This window comes from Corapipo altera, unplaced genomic scaffold (assembly GCF_003945725.1).
Source record: "Corapipo altera isolate COAL_440 unplaced genomic scaffold, ASM394572v1 111, whole genome shotgun sequence".
Lineage (NCBI taxonomy): Eukaryota > Metazoa > Chordata > Aves > Passeriformes > Pipridae > Corapipo > Corapipo altera.
This window is the reverse complement of record NW_020884973.1, coordinates 287,109-301,542: the sequence shown is the minus strand read 5'-3', so window position 1 is coordinate 301,542 and position 14,434 is coordinate 287,109. Positions and strand designations below refer to the sequence as shown.

Sequence of the window (14,434 nt, the reverse complement as noted above, 5' to 3'; positions counted from 1 at the left end):
CTTGAGCTGCAGACTAATTTATGGAGAACAGGAATCCATGAAAAATGGCTTATCTTTCACAAAAATCATGACCTCCAGAATAATTTCAAATTTATAGAGCAATTTCAGAAATTGCAGGATATGGCTGCCTCAGTAAGACACCACAGCATCAACACTAAACTACTCATGGGCTCAGAGATTTGTGATGAACCAGGTTCAGCGTGTCTGGTTGGCACTATCTCTTCTTGTATTGATGACCAGTATTGGCCAGGTCTGTGTATTCAGCAATAACTACAATTTTTTAAAGATCTGTCCTAATAAGATAATTTAACAATTTACTGATATTCTCAGAACTGGAAAATTGACAGTAATTTTCCAGTCTCCATATTGTATGTGGGAAGCTGTGTGAGCTCCTTGCACTGGTCAAACTGAATTCCTGGCAAGATAGTAATGAACTGGCTACAGCACAAGTCTCCAGATCTTCAAATGTTGATATGCAAATATGCTTTGTGATTTATCTTAAACCAGAAGATCTTAAACAGTGAGGATCTTTAGTACATGTGGTGTAATGAAACAACTTAAATATTAGCAGCATGTCCCCGACATTTTAATATCATTTTGATGTCTCTAGTGCGATGTTGTACAGAAGTCTTGAGGCAACATAAATTCAATAGGGAAATACTCATAAAAGCAATTTCACTTTATTTTGCAAAAAGGAAGGATTTTAATGAGACACTTTGTAGACAGTAATAAGTTCATGAAAAGAAGAATAATCTTAGTTTCATCTAAATTTTACCAAACCTGTTCCCACTAGCCAGCTACTTTGACTAAATCTGCTACAGTATTTTTTTTAATTACTATCCTCATTACATTTTAGCATCTCAGTAAAAAAATGTAAATACAAGTCAGCAATTAAAAAAGACTTAAGCTTTCCTCCAAGATCAAAAAATACCCAGTGTAGCTTAACCCAGACATGGTTAACACGATATAGCACTTTTCATACCTATCTTTTTCCATGCTAGTCTAATAACTAGCAAACAGTTGTTTTTCATGAGTGCTGGACTTATAACTCTCAACAGAGGTTGAACAAGCCAAAGTTAAGAAGTCAAGACCCCATTAACCCCACATTTCATGTTCCTCAACTTTACAGTAAACCTCAGTAGCCATGATTTGTTTTCATCTCTTCATCAGTAGATAAAAATTCAAGAGTAATTTCCGCTTGTGCTACACTATGGAGTCACAAACATTTATGGATATGGTAAGAATTGGCCATCAAGAAACACTAATGTGCAGATTTTGATCTCTTACACCATTTCCCCACTGCTGAGGCATCTCTGACACCTCTCCAGCAGAGTCCAGCCAGGGGAGCAGAGAGGGCAGGCAGTTTGTTTGGAGCAGAATGAAAAACAAGTTCAAAACCAAACTACGTTTTTGGCAAAGTAGCACTGAAAACGGTAGTAAGCTCCAGGGGAGGGAGGGATGAAGGGACGAACATGCTTGTCCCAACCAGAGCAGCCCCTTCCCAACTGTTGTTCCTCACTGCAGGGAAGGATGGTGTGGAGGAGGGATGGTGATGGTCGTGCCCTTGGGCTGCCCTGCCTGGCCCCATGGCACTGTGGGGCCCCCCAATCTCCTGTGGTCCTTGTCAGCCAATGTTCCTCACCCACATGACCAGAGGGGCTGCAGCTGGGGCAAAAAGCTGTAAAAAGCCATTTAGGAGGGAAATGGTCTGCAGGGCCAGGTACAGTCCTGAGTACCTGAGTTGGTACCTCCTTGAGTACCCTCCTGAGTACCTCCCTGAGTTTGTCCTGAGTACCTGAGGGAGCAGTCAGGACCTGCACCCAGGCCCTGCAGCAATGCATACAGACCAGCCCCTGTACCAGCCTCAATGGCAGCCCCGGGAAGGCAACTATCTCTAAATTCACATCTGTAACTCAGCGTGCCTAAATGGAAGTGCTGTGTAACAGAGATGCCACAGCAATGGCACAGAGGGCTGCGGGCACTCTACCCCGAGGTGACCACCCAGCCGTCTCAGGGACCACTGGCACCCCGAGCTCCTGGACATGCGTGGCCAGAGCAGCCCAGGCGGTGGAAGCCCAGCAGGACCCGTCACACTGCCACGGCTTCAGCAGGAGGCTGAGAAAGAGCTTCCCGGTCCTTGGCAGCAGCAATGTCACAGGCATTCAGGGCTACAAACACAAACCTCAGTGGATCCCTGCAGATAAAAGTCACCCAGAAGCATAAGAGTTTAAAAAATGGCTTTAAACAAAAATGTTTAAAGTCTTGCTACTTGGTTAAGCACTGAACAACTTACAGTGAGTATCTTTGTGGAGAGTTAGGAGGATATAAATGTTTATTCCTAGAATAGAGGAATGGTCATTATCAAAAATACTGCCTTTGCATGCAATTAAATGAATTTCTTGTGTTACCTGACCAATTGCACATCAACCACAAGCATGACTCATGATTTAAATTAATATATACAACCTTCTCTAAATTATTGAAATGTCAAAATGAATCTGCACTGAACCTTCTAAGCATTACACTCAGCCAAGTGGTTCTTATACACAGTAGTTTAATGTGGAGATCATACATCAAGAAAGCAGCCCCATAATCAAACAGATGTGTTACCAAATGGTGTGTGCTTAAAATTAAGGAACCTGACAGAGTTGCTTCCTCTTTGCAGGCTTTTAGACCTACCTATGCAGTTAAACACATAGTTATATCCTGCTATAAAAAATGCAGATTGGTATAAAAAATCCTGTGGAAAGGGTCCTGCCACTGATTAAATTCTACAGGGCTTTCAAAGGTTAAGACCTAACCTCAGGTCCTCTCAGCTCAGCAGCTTCAACAAGACATCTGCAGCAACATTAATCAGCATGAAACAACGAGGCTGTGAAAGGCAGCATGCAATTTCTTTATTCATCTTAATTATAATTTAAAATCTTAATGTCAGGAATTTGACAAGTGTTTGAGGAAGAAGAATTATTGCCTCAACAGCAGTTAAGGTTAGGCAGAAAAATGTGCTCAAGAATCCAAAAGAAAAGCAATGAATGTGTCCTGTAACAGCAATGCAATTCTAATTGTTCTGTTGGCAGCTGCTGACAGCAAATGGGCTGGTTCAGATGCCCAATGGTCCTTCCAAAATGTGTGTCCCTGGTCTCCAGCCACAATTAGACCCTACTAACAGCAGCACTTTTAGCAAATGCCAGGGTTTTGGCAAAGGAGCAACTGACCCCACCAAAAGGCAAGATGCACCTGTAAGAGAAGCAGATCTAATTAGGCTGTGGTCCATGGGCATGCTCCTGCAGAGGACACCACAGTGGTCTTGCTGGGAAGGAAGAGGCAGGGAGGGTGTTCCCAGACCTGGCACTGGGGTTTTCTCTCTTGCGCAGCTGGAGAGCGAAGCCAAACAGAGGTCTTATCCCTAAAGCTAAAGTTAGACTGGAGATGTCTCACCCCAATGGGAGGGAGAGCATGAAGTCCAGCCTGGGCAGTGAGGACAGCACAGGCTCATGGTTTGGATTATTCCCAGGACTTGACTCTCATCCCTATGACTGCATGAGTTCATGAGCTCACGCATGTGGAGCTGTGCTCTCTAAAATATGGGATACCCGGACAGCACGGCCTGAGGCCAGCACTGCTCCTTGGTCACCTGGGCGGGCTGACGACCAGTGTCACACTGCCTCCTTTTCTCATTTGCAGCACATCACACTTCCTAAGCAATGTATATGTCTTACAAAACCTCTTATTTTGACCTTATAGATTCCAGGCCACAGTTACAGCAAGCCTACATCTGCTCACGGGACAGCCTTTACAACAATAAATAAATTCCTAAAATACAGGAGTCAGATTAAATAGAATCTCAGGCTATTGGGAGAAAGGACCAGTTAGAATTGATCCAAGAGATTTAAAAGAATCAGTAGGTATTAAAATGAAGGCAAGAATGAGTCACTACCTAGGTAAAGGACATGACCGAGACTATTGACAAAAGTGAAGCTCCCCAAAAACAACCTGTAAAGTACTAAAAGAAAGAAAACAGCTACATGATGGCAAATCTCTCTGCACAGCAGAAGAGATTTCTGTTCCTTTGGCAGCAGACCTGTATTCCATATAATAGCACCATTTAAAATGAATTCTTATAGGCAAGATGATTAATAATATAGGCTGGAGTAGAGCATCACTATTCCTTGGCAGTGCTCAGTGAGCAGCTGTCACAGTAGATGGGTGTTACTGTGTGTATTTAAACCAGGGTGAATAAATGGTATTTTTAAGAACAAAAACCTTCTCATAGCGAGTTTTTTCAAGAATGAATATAAAACCAGGAAAACAGTGTGCTAACTCAGCTAGTTGTAACTGGGTATAGAATTACACTGCATTTAAAACACTAACAGAGGAACAGCCTTTGCTTTGATGAAAAAAGGATTTATATCACAACAGCTGGTATGATGCCAGGCAGGCACTAAAGCTAGTGGATCCAGCAGGATACCTGTCTGATAGAAACTAGGAGCAGAAATGGGAACTGTTTCTCCAAAACCAACAGAACTACAAATAAGTTCATTCTCCTCTCTCAGCAATAACCTAAACCATGGTTTTGGCAGTGCCACCAACATTGCCATGAGGCTGCATTTATAAGATTTCAAACTATGTGCTTCCTTAGTTCTTGTTTACACATATGGTAAGGAGCTAATCTATACAATTTGAATTGATGTATTAAGAAACGGTAGCTTTATAGTGAAAAATCACTATCCCTCCTTTAAAACTGCCCCAACACAGCCTGGCATTTCATAAGGCAAACCAAAGTCCATGGCTGCATGGATCTTGCACCCAAGAGAGAGGACAAACCCAGATCATTCAAGCACAGCCCATTCCCCCGGCTGGCGTCAGCTCTGCCTTCAGCATCATGACCTGGCGAGCAACAGCAGGAGCGTGGACTCTCTGCCCGGTGAGACTTTGAGCACAAGGGATGTGACTTTCAGGCTGGGAGTGAATTTGCGAGGTTGGACTTGAGGCTGAAACAATGGAATTACATGAGAATGAAATGCTATAATGAGTAATTTGAGCATCTCAATGAATAGCTGAGGTTGGAAGAGACCTCTGGAGCCAAAGAACTTAATGGAGGACTAACTGGCATAGGTGTATTTGTTTTCCATGCAGCACAATCCCCTCTAACAGTTTAACTCCATTGTATAGTGAACCTATGGTTTGTTTTCTGAAGACAGATATTTCTCCTGTGAATTTCCTGATCAAATTCAGAATCAAAACTCAGCCCAGATACAAGCTTATGTCCTCACACTCCTGTTCCGCCAGCCCAGCTTTGACTGCAGCCCCCCTGCCTGTGTCTTTAGCAGCCTGAAGCCTGGTGGCAGCAAGCCCTGAGCATGGGGACTGATGAGAGCCTAGTGGCACTGTCAACCTGTCACAGCTGCTGCAGGGGCCTCAGCCTAAAACTCCACTCTGCGGGAATGCACTGCATATAGCTCTAGCTCAGGAACAGCCCCAGAGCTCCTTGGGATGAACCACAGAGAAATGCCTGGGAAAAGTCTGTCAAGGAAGAGATCATGTCTGCAAATGTGAAAAGTTTGTTGAGGAACAGATCATGTCTGCAAATGTGACTGCACAGTTCTGGGCCTACACAGAAGTGTACCTTGCTTCTGAAAAACATTATCTTGTGATGGTACAGAATTTGCTGTTTTGTGGGAGACCTCATCACTCTCTACAACTCCCTGAAAGGAGGTTGTAGCCTGGTGGGAGTTGGTCTCTTCTCCCAGGTAACCAGCAGTAGGACAAGAGGGTATGGTCTCAAGTTGTGCCAGGGGAGGTTTAGGTTAGATATTAGAAAGAAATTCTTTACAGAGGGGGTGATCAGCCATTGGAATGGGCTGCCCAGGGAAGTGGTGGATTCTCCGTCCCTGGAGATTTTTAAAAAGAGACTGGATGTGGCACTTAGTGCCATGGTCTAGTAACCGCAGTGGTAGTGGATCAAGGGTTGGACTTGATGATTTCGGAAGTCCCTTCCAACCCAGCTGATTCTGTGATTCTATGATTCTATGATTCTATGATTCTATGACTCTTTGTACTTTAAACAAATACTTTAAACAAGACTCACTCGTCCAGGTGAGTCTTCCTGTACCCCTGAATTGAGACTTGAAACTTAAATAGCCAGTGTTGCACAGCTGGATATAGGGAATATGACTAATAATAAAAGTGATGGTGTGCAGGGTCTGCTGTTTAAAACCACAGCAGAGAAAGTGTTGTGCATGGGTACAATAGCAGAGCCAACCCTAGATTAAGGAACACATTATACTGAGCCCTCACCATTTGAGAATGGCTTTTGAAATAGGACAACACAACAGAATAACTGTCTACTGGTTTATGCCAGCTTCTCATTTTTTGATGTTCAGGGAATAAACACAACCTCCTATTGCACAACCTGGGGGGAAATTTTGAAAACTTTAGCAAATTGTCCTGCAGGTTTCGTAGAACTGATAAAAAAAATAGTTCAGATGTTCTGCCGACATCACTGGAAAACATTTTTTAAGCACAAAGCATGTAAACTGGTTTGTTTTCCATGCAGTAGTGACTGATGTTCCTGTTTTGACAGGACCAAACTGCCTTGGCTCTGCCCACTTCCCTGGGGGAACACAAAGCCCCTGCCCATTAGGATGGGGACAGCTTTGCCTCAAGCCCAGGGCTCAGGGTACCTCAGGGTACCTCAGGGCTCATGGTGAATCCCACACAGCCAGGACTGCACTGACAGTCACGCTTTCAGATTAGGAGAGGTTTGGGAAGAGTACTGAAAGATTACTTCTTTTTGACCAAGGATCTAAATCTAGTGTAAAACAACCATCATTTTGCAACAGAAGTTGTTTACATGAACCCTCAGAATTAATTCCAGCAGGGTAAACTTACATACACGCACACACACTCTTACTTCTCAAGGTGTCCATTGAATCTATCAGATACCCTATTTACACACCCTTGGCCCTCTGGATTTCAATTTTGCCCACCCTGAATTGTCCCAAACACCATTAAAGCTCCATAATAGCTCTAAACACAAGGTAACAATAAAAAAACCCCCAAAACTCAAATACCTAAGACTGAGATAAAGATGTATCTGGAAATCTTCCTTGAAATGCTTTCAGCAAAAGTGGTTTGAACAAAGTGGTTGAAATTATACGATGTTTTAATGTATTTTCAAATCACTGAAGTGGAATTTCCATCATATTCATGGCAATAAGCATAGCAAATATCTCAGGGATTTTAATGCTTATTTTCCAAGCTAAGTCTACTCTCTGTGTGCCCAGTAGCATGTAATAAGCAATGTTTTAATGTTCTAATCCCCAAAGAGACATATTTTATCTTTCTTTCTTTATTTTTTACAAAGACTGTACTTCAAAGTGAACCATATTCCCTTGTTACGTAAAAATCCGTCTGTAATTCTAAGGAACAGACTTTTCTCATTCCTTCTCCTAAGCAAAGCACAGCAGCTCTGCCACTGGGGCTAAGGATCCATGCTGGGATGTGGGACAGCAGCGTGGAGGAGCCATGGCCAAGGTTTAGCCACCTTGGGCTTGGGAGATGTCAGGTGGAAGGAGGATGCTACACATGACTTGGGGACCTCCTGCAGGAGCTGTAAACAGGTGTAGTCACAGAGAGGGTGGTGCTTGGCATCACATTAAAAATCCAGAGAGCATCTCCAAAAGGTTTAGCTTCTCTCAACTACAACCCAGAGTGTATTAGAGTATTCCTCGTGATTTATGCCTTTTGATTCTTTTATGGCTCTCCTGTTATTTTAACGTCATTATCCATGACATAAAAGGTCATTTGTTTAAATGTGAAATTACAGCTCCCTTATAGCCAAAACTTATGGAAAATGAGGCTTGCAGGGCTGATTGATTTAAACAATTAGAGATTTACTGATGATAGACTAGTGTATGTTTCTATTAAAGAAACAGAAATTTCAATGATAGTTACTTGTTAAAGATGTTAGTTACTGACCTTTTGATATGGTTTGAAGCTGGCTCCCTGCCAAGTCTCCAAACCTTACCACCAGAAGTGTCCTCCCCCCCCCCCAAACCTCAGGGAGAAGAGGGAGAAAAACAACCAACTAAGAAATAACCCGAAACGAGAGAGACAGCTAAAGTGATATATATAAATATATTTACACTTATATATATCATTTAAAATATATACAATTTTCACAAGGGAAGGGAAAGGGAAAGGGGAAGGGAACAAAACCAAAATTATATATATATATATATATATATATATATATATATATCCCAAATCAGTAGCCCGAGATCTAGTAACTAGAGAGTTAGCAAAGGAAATATATCACCGCTCTCCTTGGGACAACTGAGAGTTGCTCCGGGACGATCGCCGGCAACCTCCGTCTCCCAAGGTCGACAAGGCCTCACCAGGCCTCGCTCCCAACACGGCAGACTCAACAGCAGGGAACCTGCACCTCCAAGCCGCCGGAAGGAAAGAGAGCAAAAGCCTCTCCTCCTTTCTTCTTATAATCTGGCTTACGTAAAAATCGTAGGGAATACTGGGTAAATCTGGCCCCTTCCTTGGTTACAAACTGGTCACCAAGGAAGGCCTAGCCCAAACCACCACACCTTTGTATTTAATTATTTTTTAAAATATATTTTTATATGGGTGTTGGCTTAAGGTCCAGCAGTGAGATGCCTAAAAGTGAACTAGTCATTTTCTGTGTGACAAATTACTTGCATGGCCTGTATTTTTAGTTTGAGGTAGAAGACTTTAAAGTATGTAAGAAATTAATCACTGAATGTCCCTTTTTATATTCTCTGTTATGCAACTGCAGTAAAAAATATACAAGGACATTATTGTGTGGATACGTAACTTGATGGGAAACTTCTGTGCAGAATCACCCACAGACATCACTAGATAAAGAGTGTGAGAATTAAGCCAAGTGTTATGGCACCTTCCACAGTCAGATGCACGCTGAGACCACACTCTTTCAGAATTGTGGTTTTGTCCCAGTCACCATTATTCTAACATTAGAGATGGGCAAAACTGCAGCCAAGCCAAAAGCTTTCCAAAAAAGATACATGTTAAACTGGAAACTCTTTGTCTTTCCATGGAGATTACTCTTTCATTGGATAGAAAATCTGGGAGCTGTATGGATATGGATTTTAATACAACAGGTAATGTAAAGTCAACTCAGACTGAGCATGGACTAGAAGAACCACAGTTTGCTCATTTTCAAGACTGGAAGCTGAGTTATGGGGGAAGGAAGGGCTCCGAGTGGTGCATAAGTGACATGGTTCACATGAAGGAAAAGCAATGCATGTAATTAACATGTAAGTATCTTTCTCACATGGAAGGGAATTGTAAAAAATAGAGAGGTATAAAAATATTTTGGCACACATGCTATATTGTGAAGCTGTTCTGGTAAGTCAGTCTTTCACTTTTTTGTACTTTGCATACATGAATGTTGTTGAAACACAGTTTGTTCCCAGGAAAGGCTAAATAATTGATTGAAATAACTTGAAAGGAAACTAGAAACCCTCACATTTAATTTAAAATTACATGAAAATTGAGAATAGCCTAATTTATGTGTGGAAAAGTTTCGCCCATTTTATAACATTGCCTTCCCTGGAGAAGGCAGGGCGTGCGCAGCACCAGTAGCTCACGATGTGGACGGCTCTGGGAGTCTCAAATGTTAACTCCTGTTGTGAGGTAAACCCATCTCCTTACTGAAGCCAGACCTTCCCTTGGTGTCTGCTGTGTTTTGCCAGAGGAGGTCAGCAGCACCCAGCTTCGCTGAAGTTTCCAACTGCATCCACGTAGAGCAGCACAAAGGCATCTACACAATCATAAACTCCCTTTTGCCAGTTAATCTTAAATCTTTTAGACCACCACAATATTATCCGGGTTTATCAACACTGGGGCTGCAGGCAGCACAGCTCTGCAGTCTAGCTCATGGCATGGACCACATGGGACAGCAATAATTTTCAAGCACTTAAACAGCCTTAAAAATGCTTAATTTTTTTCCAAATCTCTGTGGCTTTGATCCTGCCGGAGCATTGGTTTCCTACCCTGTCCAAGAACAGAGCTGTCAGTGAGGGGAAGTTCAGGGGTGTTGAAGGTGCAGAGCACCTGTAGAGCCACTGTAATTATTTTCGATGTGTGTTTACATTTCACCAGCTGAGTGCAGTTAAAGAGCTTGTTTGTGTTGGGCCATACAAATCTGATTATTTTATACCATCAGTCCTAATCTTAAAAGCCTTTCCCATTTACCACCTACTGTTTCTCCTGTTAGCAAATCTTCTCGTTCTTTTTTGTCACTTGATCTGAAATGCACTCCCTCAATAGGCTTGTTGCCAGTTTTAAGACAGCACTTCTTTTTTAAAATTATTTTCCCTGAAACAAAACCTTTAAGGCCACTGCAACTAAATTTAAACACCATCATATGTCTCTGCACAACATACCTGGGGAAACCATCCAACCCTGACTTCCTGATTCTGTTCCTCTAGAGGCTTTCCTCTCTTTTCACTGCCCTTAACACCAAAAGCACTGGATTTTTCCCAGAGGTATGAACATGCAAAATAGTTTGACACAGCTCCAGGACAGCCCTGCCTGCTATATTGTTTGATTCCTTAGCTTTGTCCCTTTTTGTGCATACAGGGACATCATACCTAATGAGCATCCACTGAGGTAACTGCAGCATTTCTGTCTGTGCCAGTGTAACTCCCTGGGTTGACTCTGCAAATACTTTGTGTTTGGGCTGCTACCAGGGAAGAAGAATAGCAAAGATCTTGCAGCTTGATCTCAGCTTTGGTACAGCTAAAATGTCTCATTCCATCATGACGGAAAAGGCACTTTCAAGCACCTAAAAGTGGCCAAAAGATCATCATCTCAGAGCTGAGATTTACTCCAAGGAGCAACAACCTCCCACTTCCCCCCAGGTAGAAAGTTTCCCATCTTGCCTGTCTGGCTTCACCAAGAGCGTCTTGTTCTGGTGTCACACAAACTCAAGACGGACAAAGCAAAACACTCCATCTCCCCATACTGTTCACCATGTTAATTCCCACCCTTCACTGACTTGCATACCATGCCTCATGCTGCCCAGGTTTTTATCTCACTCCAAAACACAAATTTTTAGTAATTAGGCCAAAGTGCCCCTCTGTTCCCTGAAGCTGCACTCTTGTTTATGCCCCTGCCAATAATAAAAACTATTTTTGCTGCACATTATTTTTCTGCAGCACAAAGCCATAGATTTAACCTGGTTAGAGGCAAGCAGCTAGTTTGAAAGATACTGCTTTCTGCTGTTCAGACCAACTGACATGGGATGTACCCAGAGTATCATCACCAAGTGCAGGACGCTGAACTGCTGCACAGTCTTGAGAACTTTCTTTTGAACGATTAGCTGAAGAATTAAACACCAAAATGCAGAGTGGGTTATTTAAATGCCAGTGGAAAACAAAAATATTTGGTGGGAAGGTTGTGGATTACCATTGAAACAGTAAAATAGGAAAGGGTTTGACAGTTCCATATTGACAAAATGTAGGAGAGAGAAGAGGGTGGTTTGCCTATCCACATTTGCCAAGTAAGGAGTGAAAAAAAAAAACCAATCAGAGCAGACACCCAAATAGTAGGGAATCTCAGATATATAAATAAATCCCTTTCCTTGTAAACAGAAAAGGTTGTTTCTGTTGTATGATGTATGCATATTATTATTTGTGAGCCTCAGAATAAATGAGTTTTCAGAAGATTTTCAGATTTGACTACTGAGTAAGTGAAACTGTTCTGGCAAAAGGAGCTAATCCTTCTATTTATTTCTTTGTAAAGCCCTTGCCATTTTTGGTGCCTGCTCTTGATAGCAAAGGCTAATCCACCCTTATACCTGGATGGCTGAAAGGTGCAGCAGGCACTCTCCCCTGGCTGGACTCAGGTGAAGTTGAGGGAGCACAGCACTGAGGCCACATGGTACCATGGTGCAAACCTGGCAGAGGAAGGAGAATGAAACACTCCAGTAGTCCACAGCCAAGCTCTGGGGCTGCTGCAGATGCAGGCAGAGCCCCTGGGTTCTGCCTGACCCAGGGACAGGAGAGGCAGAGTTTGCCTGGTGGCTGCACTGAACAGCATCTTCCCAAACCAGAGTTAATAAAGTCCTGTTTAACTATCTGATTTATGAAAGAGTGTCATTTGTAAAGCTTAAGGGTGTTGTAAACAAGGAGTGTGTCTGCACCATATGTCAGCAGCAAAGGTTGCAGTCTTGCCCTCCAAACCTGCTGCTGGAGCATCAGGGTCTTGCAGCTCAGTTTGGTTCCTCCCACTTCTGATTTTACTATTTTCTTTTTAATATCCATCTTTCCTTGCATATAGCAAGGATAATAGCATGAGAGGATTTTCCGCTACTCTTCGATCACGACAAATGATTATGTTTAGTTGTCTCCTCCTAGAACAGAGAACAGGTTCTGCTTGTTTATATATGGGATATGGGCTTTGTTTTCTTTTGTAAAGGGCATAGTGGAAGTGGATTTCAAGGCAGGTGGAGTCTGATTTAGCCAAACATAAGGGATCCAATTTCAGCCTTATATGCAGGTATTTCCCCAGTGTGAACAGCAGAGCAGATACTTGATTTGAGCACTTCCACTTCACACCAACAGAAATCCACACAGGAGACCCAGTGACCTGCCCTTTGCGTTCTGCATGTGTCTGGATACCTAGTGGTTGTGTTCCCAGCACCAAAGCAATGACAAATAGTAAATACAAGAGGCTGTTGCTCTGACTAGGCTGTCCTGCTGAGGTTTTACAAATCCACAAAGCAGAGTTACCTTGGTGCCAGGCATGCCAAGCATGCAAGAAAAGCTGGACTCCCACTAGCAGGAGGTGGACTAGGTCATGCCAACACCATCTTCAGAGTCCACAAGAGTTGGGAAAAAGCTGAGCTAAGGTCTGCCAGGGAAACATGGGCAGCTTTCACCAGGGCAGGGGAGTTCTGCAGCCTGCCCTGACTCCGTTAAGTTTTGTCTGTTCAAGGCAGTACACAAGAGCTGTTCCATCAGAGATGGGACCTTCCCTTGTCACCCATCTGCAGACCCTGCTGTCAACTCTGTCATGCCCAGAGCAGCAGTAGGCAAGTTATCAGAGTTTTATGACAGGTGCCTTTCCCCATAACTCACAGTCATTAAAAGGTCAGAAAGTCTGGACATGAACTCAGCCCTCTCAGGAACCTGAGATGGGAGACATTTAGAAACAGAATAACAAAATGTGCAAAGAAGAAGGTTTCAGCTCGTTTCCTCCATCTTTTGGGACAGGAAAACCAAGCTCTGTAGCATGGATAAACCTCACATTCAAGCACAAAACTCTGTCACACTCAACTTCTCTTACTCCTATTGCATATTGGTTTTCCTCCTCCTGCACTTGGAGATGGGAAAGCGAAGGGCCAAGCAGATGGGAAAGGAGCATCAGTTGCTGGAAGGAGTGAGCAGCGGAGTTTATCTCAGCTAAAAGAGGGCGATGGCAATTAGTCAGCATCATATAGAAGGGCAACAGTCTTAGTTGCAAACCATCCAGTGCATAGAGCTATTTTAGGAAGAAGCTTTTAAAAGCTCGTCTGTGAAGCTGGAATGGTGGTTTGAGATGGCTCCCTCCTGAGGCAGCACTTGGATTCTTCAAATAAAAGATCAGTATAAGATTTTCTCTTTCACCACATGCAGCTAAATCCCCTTTTACATCTAACTCTTGAGTAGATCAATACCATTTGCAGTCATAGCTGTGGAAAGAGTCATGACACATGAAAAACTAGGAAAAATCGAGAGACTTGGGCTCCAAAAGAGACATTTCTCTAAATAAAAATCCTTTGGCAAAAAACGGGCTAAGTTCAGAAATGGTCTGAAATGTCAGTTTTATATCTTAAACTGTAAGGTATATTATCTCTTTTTTTAAAAAATCAGCTAATGGCCCCGAGACACATCTCTGTTCCTGCTGTCCAATGCACCAGTCTCCTGCTCTGTCCCCACTGGTGGCTGTGAAGGCCATAACCAAGAGGAGGTGAATTCTCCCCTTGCCGTCACTACTGCCTGTACTAAGAAGGATGCCAAGCATGAGGGTAATATCTGTTTTCCAAGAGATACTGGATTTACACTGCCAGCTTATTTTTCATAAATCACTAATGAATAATGAGAAGGAAGGACCTTCAAGCAGCACAGATAGAAAGTACACAGTATTAAACACTCACGCAGGTGACTGTGGGTACCAACTTTTCTCAAGATAAAGTGAACATCATATGAGACTGTATACAGAGCATCAGCTTGCAGTTAGAAGTAGGGTTGGTAGGAAATTTTTGGCCACAATAAATGCTGGTTTATCAAGCCCCAAACCTGCTGCAGCTGAGAAGCCCTTATTTCTGGGACATGGGGAGAGATTGCAATTCTCATTCAAACTCATGTTCATGCCAAGAGCGCCCAGAGGCTTTCAA

General features: G+C 42.9%; 1 protein-coding gene across 5 annotated transcripts in view; it reads right to left on the bottom strand.

The window, feature by feature from the left end:
* KCNIP1 (potassium voltage-gated channel interacting protein 1) overlaps positions 1 to 14,434 on the bottom strand; it is a 469,203-nt gene that overhangs the window by 179,185 nt on the left and 275,584 nt on the right. The gene's annotated exons all lie outside the window — the stretch shown is intronic.